Genomic DNA, 6,938 nt, shown 5'->3' with positions numbered 1-6,938 from the left:
TTCTTATATAAAAAAGTAAGTACACCCTTACATATCAGTACTTTAAATGAGTTCAGTTGAATTCAGGTGCACCCACACTCAGTTATTAGAGAATATCTTGGATGAACGTGTGTAATATAAATCAGAGTTATCTAATCTGGTTCGCTTTATGTTATTAAAGTATATGGTACCATGAAATGAAGACATGGAGGCTTGTTGAATGGCCGAGTCAAAGCCCAGATCTAACTCCCACAGAAATGCTGTGAAGAAATTTTAACATTTAGGGCTGTATTTGCAAAATAAATAAATAAATAAATATTGTACAATGTAAAGAATTCTGCATTTTCAGTAGATATCAGAAACTTGTAGTTAATATAAGATAAGATGATCCTTTATTAGCCCCACAACAGGGAAATTCTCAGGGTTCCAGCAGCAAAGCGATAGCAAGGCACTCAGGAAAAGAAAAGACGCAACAAGAAGAGAATTAGCAAGCAAGTAATTAACCTTGTTGGGGAGTGGAGCAGGGTTCCGCAACAGTGTTGAAGAAGGTCCTTACTACAAATTTCTTTTAGTATATACTGTCATCGTGTAGAGGGAGGACAACAAACTGCAAACATACAAGCAAACAAAATTTGCAAGGGGGAATAAAAAAAGAAAAAAAAATACAATCAAATAAAAGGATAGAAATTGGAAGAGAAGAGCAAACATATAGCACATGTAAAACAGGAAAGAGGAAAAAAAACAAAAAAAAAACAACAAAAAAAAACAGTAATTGTGATATTTGTACTCTCAGACAATAAATTGAGCTATAGCTATTTATAATATCTGCCATATATTTTATTTGTGTGTGTGTGTGTGTGTGTGTGTGTGTGTGTGTTTGTGTGTGTGTGTGTGTGCACCAATATGTGATCAGGAAACATTCGGGTAGAGGCACCACAGGTAGGTATAAAGCCAATGGAAGTTAAGGTGGTTGTAGAATGCTAGTAAGTGTTGACCATGTTTTTTCGTATTCATGAGATTTGTTTTTGATAGATGCTGAGATTTTCTCCGTAGCTATATGTTCTAATATAAAGTTTTTCCATTGATTGATGGTAATCTTTTTCCTTGTTTTCCAGTTTGTCAGAATGGTCTTTTTAGCGATGGTTAGCGCCACCAAAAGTGTTCTGTTTTCTTACTTGTTTAGATAGACTGATGATGTGTCACCTAACAGACAGACTGATGGGGATGGGGAGATGGGTTGTTTTAACAATGGAGTTAGTTGACTCATAACAAGTTGCCAGAAGTGCTTGACTGGAGTGCAAAGCCACAAGGCATGTATATAACTGTCAGGAGTGTTTAGTTAACAGTGTATACAGATTTCAGAGTCTATTAATCCCATTTTATAGAGCCTTTGCCCAGTGTAGTGTGCTCTGTGAATTACCTTATATTGTATGAGGTGGAGGTTAGTATTGTTAGTCATGCTAAATGTGTTTCCCAGAATAGTTGTCCAGAGGTCGGTAGAGGGAGTAACCGAGAGATCTTCTTCCCACTTTTTCCGTGGTACATAAACTGTTTGGTCTAATTCAGATAGGAATTTATAAATTTTAGATAATAATTTTTTTGAGGAGGAGATGTTTAGGAATTCTGTAATTGGTGGACTTAATTCTAGTTTATCTTTTCTTTAATTTTGGAGTTTAGTATGGATCTAAGCTGATGATATTCCAGAAACTGGTTACTCTCAATGCCGTATGCCTGGGTTAAATGTGAAATGGTTACACAGTTTTTATTCTGTAGAATGTGATGTAGATGAGTAATACCTTTGCCTTTCCATTTGTGTAGAGTTGTTGTTTTTTTGATGGCAGGGAAGTCAAGTTGTGCCATATGGGTGAGTGTTTGGAGGGTGAAATTATAGTGTCAGTGTTCTTGTGCAGTTTCCACCAAGCTGTCAGTGTTGATGCTATCATTGGGTTTTTGAAACAGGAATGGCGTTTGAGTGTTGTACTAATGAATGGTAAGTCTGGGTTGTATTTCATTACTTGAAGCTTGTTCTACTGCTCTCCATGATTCATCTGTTTGACTAGGCTTTATCCATTTTTTATGTATTGTAATTGATTTGCTAGGAAGTATTGTTGGAAATTGGGGGCTTCGAGGCCTCCCTGGGTTCTGTGCGTCTGTAATGTAACTAATTTGATCCTAGATGGTTTATTTTTCCAGTAAAATTTGGAGATAATAGAGTCTAAGGTTTTGAACCAGGTAGAGTGAGGTTGAATTGGAATCATTGAGAAAAAAATTGACTTTTGGTAATACGATCATTTTGATTGTAGATATCCTGCCAATAAGAGACAGTGGAAAGTTCATCCAGCATTTGAGGTCATTGTTTATAGTTGAGAATAATGGGTTAAGATTGAATATAGGCAACTCTGACAGCTGGGAGGAAATTTTGATGCCCAGATATGTGACATATTGGGTGCTCAAGGGGATAGGAAGAGACTGTCCTGCTGTGTCTGATAAGTTCATGTTGATTGGTAGTAATGGTAGATTTAGTCCAGTTAATAGAGTAATTGGAGATTTTGGAGTATTTGTCAATAATTTGTATGGTTTGAGGGATTGATATGGGTGGATTCTGCAAAAACAGTAGAATGTCATCTGCATATAAACTGATTTTGTGTTCTACAGTTTGGGTTTGGATACCTTTTATGTTTGTGTTTTGTCGTATAGCTGCTGCCAACAGTTCTATAAAGATTGAGAATAGGAGGGGTGAGAGGGGGCATCCTTGCCTAGTACCTCTGTGCAGTGTGAAATTTGGTGATATTAGTCCATTAGTATTGACTGTGGCCTTGGGTGCAGTGTAAAGAATTTTTATTCAATTAATAAATGATTCTCCGAGCCCTATTTTGTGCAATGTGGTGAACAAGAATTTCCAATTGACTTTATCAAAAGCTTTCTCTGCATCTAATGTAACTATTGCAGTTTCTGATTTGTGAATCGGTGTGTGGTGTATCAAGTTAAGTAGTCTGTGCATATTAGTGGTTGAATGTCTTCCTTTGATGAAGCCGGTCTGATCGGGGTGTATAAGTGATGGGATAATTGTTTATAATCTAGTCGCCAAGGTCTTGCTTATAATTTTTATGTCTGTGTTAATGAGTGATATTGGACGGTAGCTGGAGGGTAGGGTGGGGTCTTTGTTAGGTTTGAGATGAAGTGACATTATAGCGGTATTCATTTCAGATGGTAAAATCTTGTTATGCTTTATTTCTGCTGTCATTCTATTGAATAGTGGAGCGAGTATTGTCCAGAAGTGTTTATAAAATTCAGGGGGAAAGCCGTCAGGACCAGGTGCTTTATTATTAGACATGTGGTGAAGGGCATTATAAAGCTCTTCTGATGTTATTGGATTTTCCAGTATTTGTGTTTGTTATTTGGTCAGTCTTGGAAGGTTTATGTTATTAAGAAAAGTGCAAATGTCCTCTGTTTCTGGATCGTGTTCTAGTGAGTATAGATTTTTATAAAAAATTCTGAATACCTGATTGATCTCCTCTGCATTTGCATAATATTTTCTGTCTCATCCTTGATTACTGGTATTGTTGTTTTTTCTTTGTTATGTTTTATTAGATTAGCCAAGAGTTTTCCAGATTTGTTGCTGTGTTCAAAATTTTTGTGTCTTAATTGTTGTATTAGGAATTGAGTCTTCTTATTTATGAGTTCGTTGTATTGTATGTTACATTTCCTTCTACCCCCCTGCACTCCAAATGACTTCAGTCTCCTAAGCAGGTAGAGTCACAGGAGATGGCCGCCTCCATTGTTGTTGGAAACTTCAACAAAGCAAACTTTAAGGAAGTCGCTCCAAAGTACTTCCAACACATCTCATGCAGGACAAGAAGATCACACATGCTGGACCACTGCTACTCCCCCTTCCATGAGGCGTACAAAGCCTATAGGCAGAAGCTGAAAAGGGCACCGCCTACCATCTGGTAGGTCCACCACTGGTCGGACCAATCAGATTCAGCACTTCAGGACTGTTTTGATGACACAGACTGGGAGATTTTCCGCTAGGCATCAAACAATAACATTGACAAATATGCAGACTCAGTTACCGGGTTCATCAGAAAGTATATAGAGGGTGTTGTGCCCACAAAAACAGTTCATGTTTACACCAATCAGAAGCCATGGCTCAATTGTGAGGTCCGTGCTACTCTGAATGCGCGTACCTCTGCTTTTAAATCAGGAAACACGGATGAGTATAAAAAAGCCAGCCATGCTCTCCGTAAGATCATAAAAGCAGCCAAATGCAAGTACAGGGCTAAAGTGGAGTCACAGTTCAACACCACCAACACAAGAAGCCTGTGGGAGGGGCTAAACACAATAACAGACTTTAAGAGGGAAACTCGTTCTGTGAATAACATCAGCGCTGCACTTCCAGACGAGCTGAATGCGTTCTACAACCGTTTCGAGGCTAATCACACCGCGCACGTGGAAAGAGTCCCCGCCCTCGCTACCGCTAAATCAACACCCCCCTCTGTCTCCATGGCTGGTGTGTGCAGAGCCTTCAAGCGCGTTAACATCCGCAAGGCAGCCGGGCCTGATGGGATCCCTGCACGCACTCTCAAAGCCTGTGCACATCAGCTGGCAGGAGTGTTTGCAAACTTTTTTAACCTCTCTCTCTCTCACTCTCAGTTGTTCCTGCATGCTTCAAACTGGCCACCATTGTGCCAGTTCCAAAGTCAGTCAGGGCAAATACCCTAAATGACTGGTGCCCGGTTGCTCTGACCTCCATCATAAGCAAGGGCTCTGAGAAGCTGGTCAGAGACTTTATCTGCTCCTCACTACCAGCTACTCTGGACCCACAGCAGTTTGCCTACAGACAGCACAGATCCACTGATGATGCAATAGCCCTGACTCTACACACTGCCCTCTCCCATCTGGACAAAAAGAACATGTATGTGAGAATGCTGTTTGTGGACTACAGCTCAGCATTCAACACCATCGTGCCCTCAAGGCTTGACATTAAGCTCTGGGTTTCAACAGTACTCTGTGCAACTGGATCCTGAACTTCCAGACGGGGTGACGCCAGGTGGTAAGGATGGGCAACATCACCTCCTCCTCACTGACCCTTAACACTGGAGCTCCTCAGGGCTGTGTGCTCAGCCCTCTCTTGTACTCCCTGTACACCCACAACTGCTCAGCCAGACACAACTCCAATGTCATCATCAAATTTGCAGATGACATCACAATTGTGGGCCCGATCTCCAATGACAACGAGGAGGCCTACAGAGAGGAGGTCAGCTTTCTGACACTCTGGTGCCAGGAGAACATCCTCTCTCGATGTCAACAAGACCAAGGAGCTCATAGTGGACTTCAGGAAGCAAGGGAGAGTGCACACCCCCATTACCATCAACGGAGCCACAGCAGAGAGGGTCAGCAGCTTCAATTTCCTCTGTGTTCACATCACAGAGGAGCTGACATAGACCGAACACACCACATGGGTGGTGAAGAAGGCACAACAGTGCCTCTTCTACCTCAGGCGGCTGAGGAGGTTTGGCATGAACCCCCACATCCTCAGAACATTTTAAACATGTACTGTGGAGAGCATTCTAACAGGCTCCATCACCTCCTGGTATGGAAACTGCACTGCCATCGAGCGGAAAGCTCAGAGGGTGGTGCAGACAGCCCAGCACATCACTGGGGTCCAGCTCCCAAACCTCCTGGATTTATACACCAGCCGCTGCCTGAGGAAGACCAGGAGGATTCTAAAGGACTCCACCCACCCAAGCCACTGTTTGTTCTCACAGCTGCCGAGCGGGAGGAGGTACAGAAACATAAAGTCCAGAACCAGATGAAAGCAGCAGGAGAGCCTGCCCACCTATAGGCAGAAGCTGAAAAGGGTACCGCCCACCATCAAAGAGGTCCACCGCTGGTCGGACCAATCAGATTCTGTGCTCCAGGACTCTTTTGAAGATGCACACTGAGGGATGTTCCATGAGGCGTCAAACAATAACATTGACGAATATGCAGAATGTGTTTATCAAAGTGTATAGAGAATGTTGTGGTTTACGTTTACCCCATTTAGAAAACATGGCTTAACTGTAAAGTCCATGCAGTTCTGAACGGATGTACCACTACTTTTATACCAGGAAACACGGATGAGTATAAAAAAGCCAGCTATGCTCTCCGTAAGACCATAAGAGCAGCCAAACATGAGTACAAGGCTAAAGAGGTATCGCAGTTCAACCCCACCAACACAAGAAGCCTGTGGGAGGGGCTAAACACAATAACAAACTTTAAGAGGGAAACTTGTTCTATGAATAACATCAGCACTGTGCTTCCAGACAAGCTGAACACTTTCTATGCCCATTTTGAGGCAAATCACACTGCACTCGCAGAAAGAATCCCCACCCCTGCTACCGCTGAGTCAACCCGTCTCTGTGGCTGATGTGTGCAGAGCCTTAAAATGCGTTAACATCCGCGAGACAGCTGGGCCTGACGGCATTTCTGCACGTGCTCTCAAAGCTTGTGCACATCAGCTTGCAGGAGTGTCCTCAAGGCTTGACATTAAGCTTCGGGATCTGGGTCTGAACAGTTCTCTGTACAGCTGGATCCTGACGCCGGGTGGTAAGGATGGGCAACATCACCTCCTCCTCACTGACCCTTAACATCAGAGCTCATCAGGGCTGTGTGCTCATCCCTCTCACACCGTGATTGTGGGCCTGATCTCCAATGACAACGAGGAGGCCTATAGAGAGGAGGTCAGCTTCCTGACACACTGGTGCCAGGAGAACAATATCTCTCTCTCAATGTCAACAACACCAAGGAGCTTATAGTGGACTTCAAGAAGCAAGAGAAAGTGCATACACCCATCACCACCAATGGAGCCACAGTAGAGTGGGTCAGCAGCTTCAAGTTCCTCGATGTGCACGTCTCAGAGAAACTGACATGGACCGAACACACCACACAGGTGGTGAAAAAGGCACAACAGTGCCTCT

The sequence above is a fragment of the Colossoma macropomum genome, unplaced genomic scaffold (assembly GCF_904425465.1).
Source record: "Colossoma macropomum unplaced genomic scaffold, Colossoma_macropomum, whole genome shotgun sequence".
Lineage (NCBI taxonomy): Eukaryota > Metazoa > Chordata > Actinopteri > Characiformes > Serrasalmidae > Colossoma > Colossoma macropomum.
This window is presented reverse-complemented; position numbering follows the sequence as displayed.